This window comes from Eriocheir sinensis, chromosome 1, assembly GCF_024679095.1.
Source record: "Eriocheir sinensis breed Jianghai 21 chromosome 1, ASM2467909v1, whole genome shotgun sequence".
Lineage (NCBI taxonomy): Eukaryota > Metazoa > Arthropoda > Malacostraca > Decapoda > Varunidae > Eriocheir > Eriocheir sinensis.
In genome coordinates this window covers 44,563,599-44,576,779 of record NC_066509.1, presented here as the reverse complement: position 1 = coordinate 44,576,779, position 13,181 = coordinate 44,563,599, and positions in this window count along the sequence as shown.

Sequence of the window (13,181 nt, the reverse complement as noted above, 5' to 3'; positions counted from 1 at the left end):
TCTTTTTCCTCTCTCCCTTTCATCTATTTTCTCCTCTCTCCCCCCTTTCATCATTTTCCCCCCTCGTTCCCCTTCCCTCTGCTTCATTCCCCAACCTCCTTTTGCGCCTCTCCTCTCTCGCTCCCCTCGTTCCCGCCTCCTTCATTCCCAGCCTCCTTTTGCGCCTCTCCCTCTCCTTCCCCTCGTTTCCTTCCTCTGCTTCATCCCAACCTTTTACGCCTCTCCTCTCTCGCTCCCCTCGTTCCCCTTCCCTCACTTCCATTCCCAACCTCCCTTTACGCCTCTCCTCTCCCCAGCTCCCCCCCTCGTGGCTAGGTCGTCAAAGTAACAGCCTCGTGTTCAGGAGGACAGGTTCAATCACCCGGTGCCCACCAAGCTGGGATTTTTCAGCCCGCCGCCAGGTGGCAAAACTACCTACATGCTGTCAGAAGATACCCTATCAGCCCGGACTCCAAATTCCAAGGATCAAGATGAGCTCTGGGAGGCAGCATGAGCCGAAAAGAAATGCAAGATAGCGCCACTATAAAAGCACTCGCCTGCGCCAGAACGGGCTGGGCCGACATCAGGACCTGGGAAAGCCTTGGACCGTACCAAGTTCACGGAAGAAGCCTACCGGCGCAATAGGCTGCAATAGCAAAAAAAAAAAAAAAAAATTCCCAACCTCCTTTGCCTCTCCTCTCTCAGGCTCCCCTCGTTCCCTTCCTCTGCTTCATTCCCAACCTCCTTTTGCACCTCTCCCTCTCGCTCCCCCACGTTCCCTTCCTCTGCTTCATTCCCAACCTCCTTTACGCCTCTCCCTCTCGCTCCCCTCGTTCCTTGCCTCTTCATTCCCCATACTCCCTTTACGCCTCTCCTCTCTCGCTCCCCTCGTTCCCTTCCCTCTGCTTCATTCCCAACCTCCTTTGCCGCCTCTCCTCTCTCTCGCTCCCCCTCGTTCACCCTCCACTTCGTTAACCTCCCTTTGCCTCTCCCTCTCTCGCTCCCCTCGTTTCCCTTCCTCTGCTTCTTCCTTTTCCCTTCTTTTCTCATCCCCTCGTTCCTTCCTCTGCTTCGTCCTAACCTCTGTACGCCTCTCCCTCTCACTCCCCTCGTTCCTCCCTCTGCTAAATTCCCAGCCTCCTTTACGCCTCTCTATCTCCTTCCCTCGTTCCTTCCTGTTCATTCTAACCTCCTTTACGCCTCTCCCTCTCTCGCTCCCCTCGTTCCGCCCTCTGCTTCATTCCCAACCTCCCTTTACGCCTCTCCCTATCTCCTTCCCCTCGTTTTCCTTCCTCTTCATTCAACCCCCTTTGCGCCTCTCCCTATATCTTGCTCCCCCACTCGTTCCCTTCTCTAGCCATTCCCAACCTCCTTTACGCCTCTCCTCTCTCGCTCCCACGTTTCCCTTCCTCACTTCATTCCCAACCTCCTTTACGCCTCTCCCTCTCTCGCTCCCCTCGTTCCTTCCTCTGCTTCATTCCCCCAACCTCCGCACCTCTCTCCTTCCCCTCGTTTCTTCCTCCAGCACATTCCCAACCTCCCTTGCGCCTCTCCCTCTCTCGCACCCCCTCGTTCCTTCCTCTGTTTCAGTCCCCAATCTCCTGCCATCTCTACTCTCTCGTTTCCCACTCCTTCCCTCCCTCTCTCATTCTTCTCTATTACTCGCCCTTTTCCCCGTTTTTCCCTCCCTTTCGCCTCCTTTATACTGTAGTCTTTATTTATCTTTTCCTCCTTTTTTAACGTACTCCCCACCTTCTCCCTACCACAATAATAATAATAATAATAACAGCAATAATAATAATAATAGCCATGTAATAATGTCGCCATGTATTACGTAATAACAACAGATGCAGTATCGTCCCAGTCCAGCCCTTTCGGCGCACCGTCCGCCTCGCCGCCCTTCGCCTCACCTTTGTCCTATTTACTTTATCTCCTCGGCCTCGCGCGTCCTTCATTTGGGCCCTTATGTTAATAACCTCTCATCCCTCCCCTCTTTCTTCCATTCATTCCTTGCCCTGCCCAGCCCCTTTATTTTCCTACACCCTGTCCTTCCCTTACCCCTTCCTGTCAGCCTTCCCTTCCCTTCCCTGCCCTGCCCTTCCCTTCAGCCTTCCCCACATTTCCCTTCCTTCCTTCCTCCTTTCCTTCCCTTCCCCTCCTCCTCTAACCCTTCCTTCCCTTCCCTTCCTTCTGTTCCCCCTCCTTCCCCTTTCTTCCCTTTCCCCTCCTGCCCTTCTCTTCCTTCCTTCCCTTCCTTCCTTCCTTCCTTCCCTTCCTGTCCTTCCTTCCGCCTCTTCCTTCCCTTCCCTTCCCTTCCATCCCCTACCAGCCTCCTTCCCTTCCTTCCTTCCCTTCCTTCCCTCCGTATTCTCAATGGTACAAAGTCTTGCCCCTTCATTTCGCTTTGCATTCCGTTCCTTCAATTTTTCGTCTTTTGCAAACGTTCTCACTTTCCCATTCTCTGATATTATTGGAATGGAAACGAATATATATATATATATATATATATGTATATGTATATATATATTATATATATAATATATATATATATATATATATATATATTATATATATATATATATTTTCATGAGTGTTATTGTATGTTTTTCATTTTGTTCATTCCCAATCCTGATTGGTGGAAATTTCATTTTTTTTTGTATTTGTTTTATTTGTTATGTACTTTTTTGAGTTATTTTTATTATTTACTAGTATTTATTTTCTTTTATACTATTATGAATATTTATATTATTATTTATTATTGTATTATTTATCTCCCGATTTATTTTGTATTATTCACATATTTCCTGCAGCCACATTCTTTTATTTTTCACACACTCTCCGTCCCCTCCCGGACCGAGATGAATCATTACGTTTTTTTTTTTTTCTCTTTTCTCCCCATCCTCTTCATCTTCACCTTTTGTTCTTTGATTTTCCTTTGCACGCACACGAGTGTGTGCATGTATGTGCCCTTGGGCAAATTAGTCGGTTAGTCAGTGTGTGTGTGTGTGTGTGTGTGTGTGTGTGTCTGTGTGTGGTGTGTGTGTGTGGGTGTGTGTGTGTGTGTGTGTGGCGTCTCCTGCCTCGTGGCCGCCACTCAGCCGTCCAAGACAACTTCAAAACTTAAGCCGTCAACTCTTGAGCTTTTTACAGTAAATTCGCTGCACTCAGGCGTCTGTAGGGCAGAAGTTACACACACACACACACACACACACACACACACGACAAAATAAATTCACTAACATATTTTTTTCCGTTAATACATATCCTAATCTAACAAACACTCAAGAAAAAAAATAATACTTGAAGTGGTGAGGTCTACTGAAGTATCAATGAAAGAAGTAACATGGAAAAGATATTGTTAAGGAATCGAAAATACTCAACAAAACAAGGGAATCAATCCAATCAGAAGATAAATACAAAGAGACGCTCCATCAGAACGGGAAAAAAAATGAAAAGAATAAGCAGTGAAGGAATGACACAACCCAACGTCCATGTTAGCTCCGGAAAGAACGAAAGTTTCAGAATATTAAAAAAAGGTGAAGCGAAAATACGGAGCACAAATAATCCCTGCGAGAGGAAACTACGAAAAACAAGACAAAAAAACAAGGGAGAATCGGAACACTGCGGGTGAATACACGACACTCTATTCACATTCACTCGGCTGATAAGCTCCTCACACTCTCCTACATAACCGCATACCATTGGTCAATCCACAGGCAAGCCACGCCCACTCTCCAAATCAGGCTGTGGTTTGTGGATGCTGGAAAGGCTAAATCATGTTGGAGGTTGGTAGCCTAGCATCAACAAGACTTAATGGAAGAGCTCACGTGGATAGAGTATTATTTAGGCTGAAGGTATTGTGGGCTGACATTAAAGAGAAGTAGGAGCAGGAGGAGGAGGAGAGGGGCAAGGAAGGGGTCGTATCTGCATAGAAATAGCGGTTGGGAGGGCGTGCTGTGTGTGGAGCTGACGATACGTGAGAAGTGAGGTCGAGGTGCTGCTTATGTTGCAGCGAGAGAATGGAAGGGGGTGAGGCTGGGAGATGAGGTGAGAGTGTACGGAAAGGAGGTAGGTAGGAAGCCAGGATGAAGGGAGGGAGTGAAGCTTGGAGATGAAATGATGGTATGGGGAGTGATGTAGGGAGATGAAAGATGGTGACGGGAGGGAAGGATGCTGAAGGAAGAAAGTGTCAAGTGATGAGAGGAGGAGAAGGCAGTGATACGAGCAGATGGTAATGATGGTGTGATGGTGAGGGTGTAAGGAGTGGATGTGGCAGAAGTAAAATCATGGAGGAAGGAAAGAGACTGGAGGAAGTAAAAGTGGGATATAACACTACGATCATGAGAGAGAGAGAGAACGAGGAGACTAGATGATGCAGTGAAAGAAACGATGAGGCAGGTAAGTGAAATCATGGTGGGTGGAGGAGAGAAAGAGACTGAAGGAACTAAAAGTGATAGTAAATGAAGGAAAGTACTGTCAGAGGAGAAAAAAGGAGGACGAAGAGATGGAATGAAGCAGTGAAGGAAACCATGGTGGGGGGAGTAAAAAGATAGGCTGGTAAAGGAAGTAATGGTAAGGGAGAGAAGGAGGAAGGGTGGGAAAGGGAAGAAAGATGAAGTGAAACGAAGAGATGCGAAGAAATGAAAGTGATAGGAAAGAAAAGAGCGAAAGTAAGGAACTGATGGTGAGGAGGGTAAGAAGGGAGCCTGACAGACGAAATGATGGAGATAGGAGAGGTAGGCAGATGATACAGTGATGAAGGGAGGAAGGGAAGAACAAGGGGAAGTGTGGCAGGGAGACGAAATTTTATTGAAAGGAGAAAAGAAGGTATGCAGATGATGATAGTGAGGGAGAAAGGGAGGGAGAAAAGATGGGAACCTGAAGTAGGGGAAGAGAGAGATTTACATAGATTTACATAGAAAATCAGACCACACAGACCCCATGGTCTAGACTAGGTGGTCTGTCCGTAAACCTAAGTGATTCTACATTAATCAAAAGGCTCCAAAACGATGCATTTCAACTCTAGTTGATACTTAGTTGAAGGAATTGACGGTCGAGCTTGTTTTGAAGGAGATAATCGTGTTACACTGGACTACTGACGGTGGGGTTTATTCCATTCTCGCACTGCAACGTTAATGAAGAAAAATTTGGTGCAGTCTGAATTTACTTGTCTACATTTGAGTTTACGCCATTGTTCCTCGTACGCAAAGTGTCATCAATCATAAACAATTTTGTTCTGTCTACATTCGTGAAACCATTAAGTGTTTTAAAACATTCGATCAGTTTTCCTCGGAGGCGACTTTTCTCAAGTGAGAACATGTTAAGGGTGGAAAGCCTTTCTTCGTAGGATTTGTTGCGCTAGGAAGGGATCATTTTTGTTGCCCGACGCTGAACACCTTCTAATTTAGGAATGGCGTTTGCATTGTGGGAAGACCAAAACTGTACCGCATATTCCAAGTGGGGACTGACTAAACTATTGTAGAAATTGGAAGTATTACATATTTATTCTTGAATAAAAAGTTTCTTTTAATGAATCCCAACATTCTGTTCGCTTTATTTGCTGCAACGATGCGTTGTTGTGAGAATTTGAGGTTTGACGCGATTTTGACCCCCGAGTCCTTAATGCATTGAACGCTTTTGAGTTTAACGCCGCGCATTTCGTAATCGAACTTCTTATTCCTTGTTCTAACTTGAAGGACCTGGCACCTGTCAACGTTAAAGGACATCTCCCATCTATCAGACCAAGCTGAAATTTTGTGCAAATCCTCTTGGAGGCTTTGCCTGTCTTCGTCAGTATGAACCGAGTTACCAGTCTTTGTGTCGTCTGCAAATTTACTAATGCGATTATTGAGACCGACATCCACATCGTTGATGTAAATAATGAAGAGCACTAGGCCAAGAACCGAGCCCTGAGGGACGCCACTAGTGACCGGCGCCCTCTGAGTTAAATCCGTCAATCACCACTCTTTGTTGTCTGTTGCTCAACCAATTCGCGATCCTTTGCTGTACTTGACCGTCAATACCTATGTGCTTTAATTTGTAAAGTAATTTATGATGTGGGACTTTATCAAGCGCTTTCTGGAAATCAAGATAGACTACTTCCAGTGATTTGGTTACGTCATAAACCGTGAAGAGGTCGTTATAAAAGGTTAATAGGTTTGATGGGCAGGATCTTTTGTTACGGAAGCCGTGTTGTGAGTCCTCAATTAATGAGTGGCTTTCAAGGTAACTCACAATTTTGTCTCCAATCTTCTCGCAAGGACATATTGAATACGGTTGTGAGGGGAGAGACTATTTCGCTCTTTGTTTCTTTGAGCAGAGTAGGATATACTTTGTCAGGTCCAGGACTTTTATTTTTTTTAAGTGATTGTAGGGCTTTCAAGACTTCATCGGTTGTTATTTCAAAGTTAGGCAATGCATGCTCGGGATTTACATTAGTAATGGTGTTGGTGGTAGTGGTGGGAGGATTCCTAGTATTAAACACCGAGGAAAAGTAATTGTTTAAAAGGTTTGCAACGTGTTGGCTGTCAGTCACTAGTGCACCGTCGCTGTTTGCTAAGGGTCCAATTCCACTGATCGCCTTTATGTTGTTTATGTAACTGAAGAATGATTTCGGATTATTTTTACAGTTGGCCGCAATAGTTTCGCACGATTCCGGGCTGAAATGTAAAGATCAAAGTTATCGGGAGTTCGACGGCACTGGAACCTTTTGTGAGCTGCCTCTCTATCTTTAATAGCACGAGAACAAGCATGATTAAACCAAGGCTTTTTAGCATGAGGAGTATAGAAAAAAATGTGGAATGTTTGCCTCCATTCAAGAGACAATCACTTCTGTGATGCGCTGAGCACACACAAAAGGGTCTCTCTCCTGGAGGCAGTAATCATTCCACGGGAAATCGGAAAAGTACATCCTCAGGTCGTCCCACCGAGCTGAAGCAAAATGCCAGAAGCATCGCCTCTTCGGTGGGTCCAGAGGATGTACAGGAGCGATAGGACAGGATACATAAATAAGGTTATGATCGGAGGAGCCCAACGGAGAGAACAGTTTGACAGAGTAAGCAGAAGGATTAGAGGTAAGGAAGAGGTCTAGAATGTTGGGCCTGTCTCCAAGACGCTCGGGAATACGAGTAGGGTGCTGAACCAACTGCTCTAGGTCGTTGAGGAGAGTAAATTTGTTCGCTTGTTCACCAGGCTGGTCAGTGAAAGAGGATGAAAGCCAAAGCTGGTGGTGAACATTGAGAGAGAGAGAGAGAGAGAGAGAGAGAGCGTGAGGGAGGGGAAAGGGGCGAGAGAGAGAGGGGGGAACAAGGGAGAGGGAGGGGCGAAACGCGGGGAACGAGAGAGACGCTGGTGGGGGGTAGTTAAGACAATCGGTGTCTCAGGGAATACTCAGGTCAGGTCACGGTTGGTGACTCCCACACTTGTGAGGGAGTCAGTTGGCGTGATATCTGGAAATATGTAATAAATATGGTAGAAAGTGTAACAATGTGTTTTTGTGAATGTGCGTGTATATGTTTTACAAGGTGCTACGTCGAGAGGGTAAGTACAGGCACCCAGCAAACCAATGCAAGCAGCTAACAGAGAGAGAGAGAGAGAGAGAGAGATGGAGATGGAGATGGAGATGGACGGCGTGGGATGGAGGGAGGAAGAGAACATAAGAAAACAGGAAACTGCAAGAGGCCGGGTGGCCTACACAGGGCATCAGAATCCCCACTACTCACGGTGGGTGAGGTGTAGTTACAGGGGTTACAGGTAGAAGCAGATCCTCGTTATACCGGCGGTACTAGGCACGCACCAGTACCCTGTCACCTTACTGCACCCACACCTCACTGCCACCTGTCGTCCTCGTCCATGTAGCTATCCAGTCTACTCTTAAAACAAGCTGTCGTCCCTGCACTAACTATGTGATTGCTGAGTCTATTCCATTCCTCCACCACCCTATTACTAAACCAATGCTTGCCTATATCTCTCCTAAATCTATACTTTTCTAATTTAAATCCATTACTGCGAGTTCTATCTTGCTGGTTAATTCTCAGTACTTTACTTATATCGCCTTTGTTGTAACCCTTGACCCATTTGAATACTTCTGTCAGATCTCCCCGCACTCTTCGTCTTTCTAGTGAATGTAAGTTTAGATGTTTCAGCCTATTTTGATATGGGAGGTTCCTCAGCCCCTGCTAAAAAGCCTTTGTTTAATCACGCTTGTTCTCGTGCTATTAAAGATAGAGAGGCAGCTCACAAAAGGTTCCAGAGCCTCCGAACACCCGCTAACTTTGACCTTTACATTTCACGGAATCGTGCCAAGGGCGAAGGAGGGGTAGAGAGAGAGAGGTGGGTACGAGATAGGGGCGAGAGAAGGGGGAAGCTAGAGAAGGAGGAGCGAAAGAGCGAGAGTGGAACTTTGACCTTTACATTTCGGCCCGGAATCGTGCCAAGGGCGAAGGAGGGGTAGGGAGAGAGAGAGGGTGGGGACGAGATAGGGGGAGAGAAAGGGGGGGGAGCGAGAGAGAAGGAGGAGCGAAAGAGCGAGAGTGAGAGAGAGTGGCAGGTGGGGGGTAAGTATGAGATTAGTAAGTCTCTGGGGAAAAGTCAGGTCAGGTCGCTCTCCACACCTGTAAGGGAGTGGAGCGTCGCCACGTGGAATATGCAAATATCAATAAATAGGACGGAATGTAGCACTAATGTTTTGTGTATGTGTGCACGTATATGTTTATTGATCGCTACGTTGAAAAGGTAGATACAGGGGAGAGGTAGTAAAATTATGGGCAAACACTCATCCTTTCTGCGAGGCACAACGTCGTTCGCAAGACTGGATACCTGGTACACAGCACACGATACTGTAGACGGCTCACAGTCTCGACGCACAGCAACACGGCACAGCAATCACCGCACACAGTACAGCAGTCAACACTTAGCGCACAGGAGGTTAGACGAATCGTTTGGCTAACAACACTTTGTAACAATCGGCGAGTACTAAAGACGTCTGAAACAGCAATCCACGAGGATGGGAGCAGAAGCAGATGAGGTCACGTGTGGCGAGAGCGCGTGACCCCTAGACATCTCGCAGCGAGTGTGTGTGTGGGGGGGGGGGAGAGAGAGAGAGAGAGAGAGAGAGAGAGAGAGAGAGAGGAGAGAGAGAGAGAGAGAGAGAGAGAGAGAGAGAGAGGAGAGGAGAGCCAGAGAGAGAGAGACCGCGAGAGAGAGAGAGAGAGAGAGAGAGAGAGAGAGAGAGAGAGAGAGAGTGAGAAACGCAGGACAAAATCCTTCAAGAAAATATGTAACTTTAAGTAAATTTGGACATAACGGTAATTAAATGTAAACTTAACGAGTGTGAAAAAAAATAAAACTGTGGCGCGGAAAAAAAATACATGCAAGGCAATGCGGAAATGTAAATGTAAGGAGAACAAGGCGGTGAAGGAATGAGGGAGACTATTACGCGTGACGCCGAAGGCAAGGACGAGGCTTGTGGGAGTTTGGGGTTTTGTCATACTCTATTATTATTATTATCTTTATTATTATCAGTATTATTATCATTATTGTTATTATTACTAAATACATCTGTGCTGTTTATCTCTCACCTAACTCTACTAAATATGTAAAATTCTTTGACTATTTGAACTCTAAAGTGGAGCACATCTTGACCCACTCTCCCTTCGCTGAAATCTCCATTTTGGGAGATTTCAATGTTCACTACCAACTTTGTCTTTCATCGTCTTTCACTGACCAGCCTGGTGGACAAGCCTACAACTTTGCTCTCCTCCACGGCCTAGAGCAGTTGGTTCAGCACCCTACTCGTTTTCCAGACCGTCTTGGAGACAGGCCCAACATTCTAGACCTCTTCCTTGCCTCTAATCCTTCTGCTTACTCTGTCAAACTGTTCTCTCCGTTGGGCTCCTCCGATCATAACCTTATTTCTGTATCCTGTCCTATCGCTCCTGTACATCCTCTGGACCCACCGAAGAGGCGATGCTTCTGGCATTTTGCTTCAGCTCGGTGGGACGACATGAGATGTACTTTTCCATTTCCCGTGGAATGATTACTGCTTCCACGAGAGAAACCCTCTGTGTGTGCCCAGCGCATCAGAGAGGTGATTGTCTCTGGAATGGGCATACATTCCACGTACTTTCTCTACTCCTCATGCTAAAAAGCCTTGGTTTAATCATGCTTATTCTCGTGCTATTACAGATAGACAGGCAGCTCACAAAAGGTTCCAGAGCCTTCGAACACCCGCTAACTTTGACTTTTACATTTCAGCCCGGAATCGTGCCAAATCTATTCTCCGACTTACCAAAACTTCTTTTATCAATAGAAAATGTCAACATCTTGCTTCTTCTAATTCTTCCCGTGACATCTGGCATCTAGCCAAAAATATCTCCTCCAATTTAACTTCTTCTTTCCTTCCTCTCCTTAACCCTGACGGCAGCACTGCCGTCTCATCTGTCTCTACAGCTGAACTCCTTGCTTAAACTTTCTGCAAGAACTCCACTTTGGACGATTCTGGGCATATTCCTCCTAGTTATCCCCCCTCCGACTCCTTTATGCCTGTTATCAAAATTCTTCCAAATGATGTTTTCTATACCCTCTCTGGCCTCAACTTTCAGAAGGCTTATGGACCTGATGGAGTGCCTCCTATTGTCCTTGAAAACTGTGCTTCTGTGCTGACACCCTTCCAGGTCAAACTCTTTCCTCTCTGCCTATCAACATCTACCTTTCCTTCCTGCTAGAAGTATACCTTTGTACAGCCTGTGGCTAAGAAGGGTGACCGTTCCAATCTCTCAAACTACCGCCCTATAGCTTTACTTTCCTGTCTATCTAAAGCTTTTGAATCAATCCTTAACCGGAAGATTCAACAGCACCTTTCCACTTCTAACATTCTTTCTGATCGCCAGTATGGATCTCGCAAGGGGCGTCCTACTGGTGATCTCCTTGCCTTCCTAACTGAGTCTTGATCACCCTCTCTTAGCCGTTTCGGTGAAACCTTTGCTATTGCGCTGGACATATCAAAAGCCTTTGATAGGGTCTGGCACAAATCTTTGCTTTCCAAACTACATTCCTACGGTTTCTATCCTTCTCTCTGTACCTTTACCTCCAGTGTCCTTTATGACCGTTCAATTTCGGCTGTGTTGGACGGTCACTGTTCTTCCCCTAAACCTATCAACAGTGGTGTCCCACAGGGCTCTGTCCTATCTCCCACTCTCTTTCTGTTGTTCATTGATGATCTTCTTTCCAACACGAACTGTCCTATCCATTCCTACGCCGATGACTCCACTCTGCATTACTCAACTTCTTTTAATAGAAGACCCACTCTACAAGCACTTAACGATTCAAGGCTGGAGGCAACAGAACGCTTTGCCTCAGACCTTACTCTCATTTCTGATTGGGGCAAGGGGAACCTGGTGTCCTTCAACGCCTCAAAAACACAGTTTCTCCACCTATCCACTCGACACAATCTTCCAAACAACTATCCCCTATTCTTTGACAACACCCAGCTATCACCTTTTTCAACACTAAACATCCTCGGTCTATCCTTAACTCATAATCTCAACTGGAAACTTCATATCTCATCTCTTACTAAATCTGATTCCTCGAGGCTGGGCGTTCTGTACCGCCTCCGCCAGTTCTTCTCCCCCGCACAGTTGCTATCCATTTACAGGAGCCTTGTCCGCCCTCGTATGGAGTATGCATCTCATGTGTGGGGGGATGCACTCACACAGCTCTCCTTGACAGAGTGGAGTCAAAGGCTCTTCGTCTCATCAGCTCTCCTCCTCATACTGATAGTCTTCTACCTCTCAAATTCCACCGCCATGTTGCCTCTTTTTCTATCTTCTATCGATGTTTTCATGCTGACTGCTCTTCTGAACTTGCTAACTGCATGGATCCCCCCCTCCTGCGGCCTCGCTGCACACGACTTTCAACTCATACTCATTCCTATACTGTCCAAACCCCTTATGCAAGAGTCAACCAGCATCTTCACTCTTTCATCCCTCACGCTGGTAAACTCTGGAACAATCTTCTTTCATCTGTATTTCCTCCTGCCTACGACTTGAACTCTTTCAAGAGGAGGGTATCAGGACACCTCTCCTCCCGAAATTGACCTCTGTTTTTGGACACTCCTTTGACCTCTATTCAGGAGCAGTGAGTAGCGGCCTTTTTTTTTTCTTTACGCCTTGAACTGTCTCCTTAGCTGTAATAAAAATATTATTATTATTATTATTATTATTATTATTATTATTATTATTATTATTATTATTATTATTATTATTATTATTATTATTATTATTATTATTATTATTATTATTATTATTATTATTATTATTATTATTATTATTATTATTATTATTATTATTATTATTATTATTATTTCTATTATTATTTTCATTACTATTTTTTGTTGTTATTAGTATTATTCACTCATTTTCTATTATTCGTTTTTATTTTCTTTGCACAAAGAACATTGGCATTGACGGTGGTGGTGGCGGTGATACAGGTGACTAATGGTTAGCGCCGCACCGGAACCACTGTGTCATGTTCCGGCCGGAACCAGGACTGGCCGGAACTATAGAGAATTCACTCCCTTACTCCCTTTCTTTCCCTTATTTTAAATCCCTTTATTTTTATTAACATTTCATCTTTTTATCCCTTATCAATCGTCCTATTAATGTATTTCCATTTCATCATCATCACTCCCTTACTATTATCGTTATTCCCCGGAGCGCATCAATTTGTCATTTCCGCTGCTGTTCGTATTTTCCGCGAACGGATTTCAGCTCCTTATTCCTCGCCGCCTTGCGTCGCGTTCATCGTTTTCATTCCGCGGAACGAGCGGCAAAGCGGCGCGGCGGCGAGGGAACGACTGTTTTTTGCCTTCGTTCCGACGGATAATTATAATTTCATTTGTTGCGGCGGCAACGCGGCGGGTTGGCCATGTTGATGTCGTCACTGGTTTGGCGGCGCGTGGGTGTGTGGGGGAGGGTGGAGGTCATGTGTGGGGGCGAACGGGTTGTTTGTGGGTGTGACGGTGGGGGGTAGATTGGAAGTGTAAGTAAGGGGGAGGATAACGGTGTTGTGTGTTAGGGGTGGGGTGGGGATGAGTTGAGGGTGTGTTTGGGGTGGGGTGGGGATGAGTGGAGGGGGGTGGAATTGGTGTAAGTGTGTGGAAGGACAGGTAAGATGTGGGTGTAGAGGGAAGAGGTGTGGGGGTA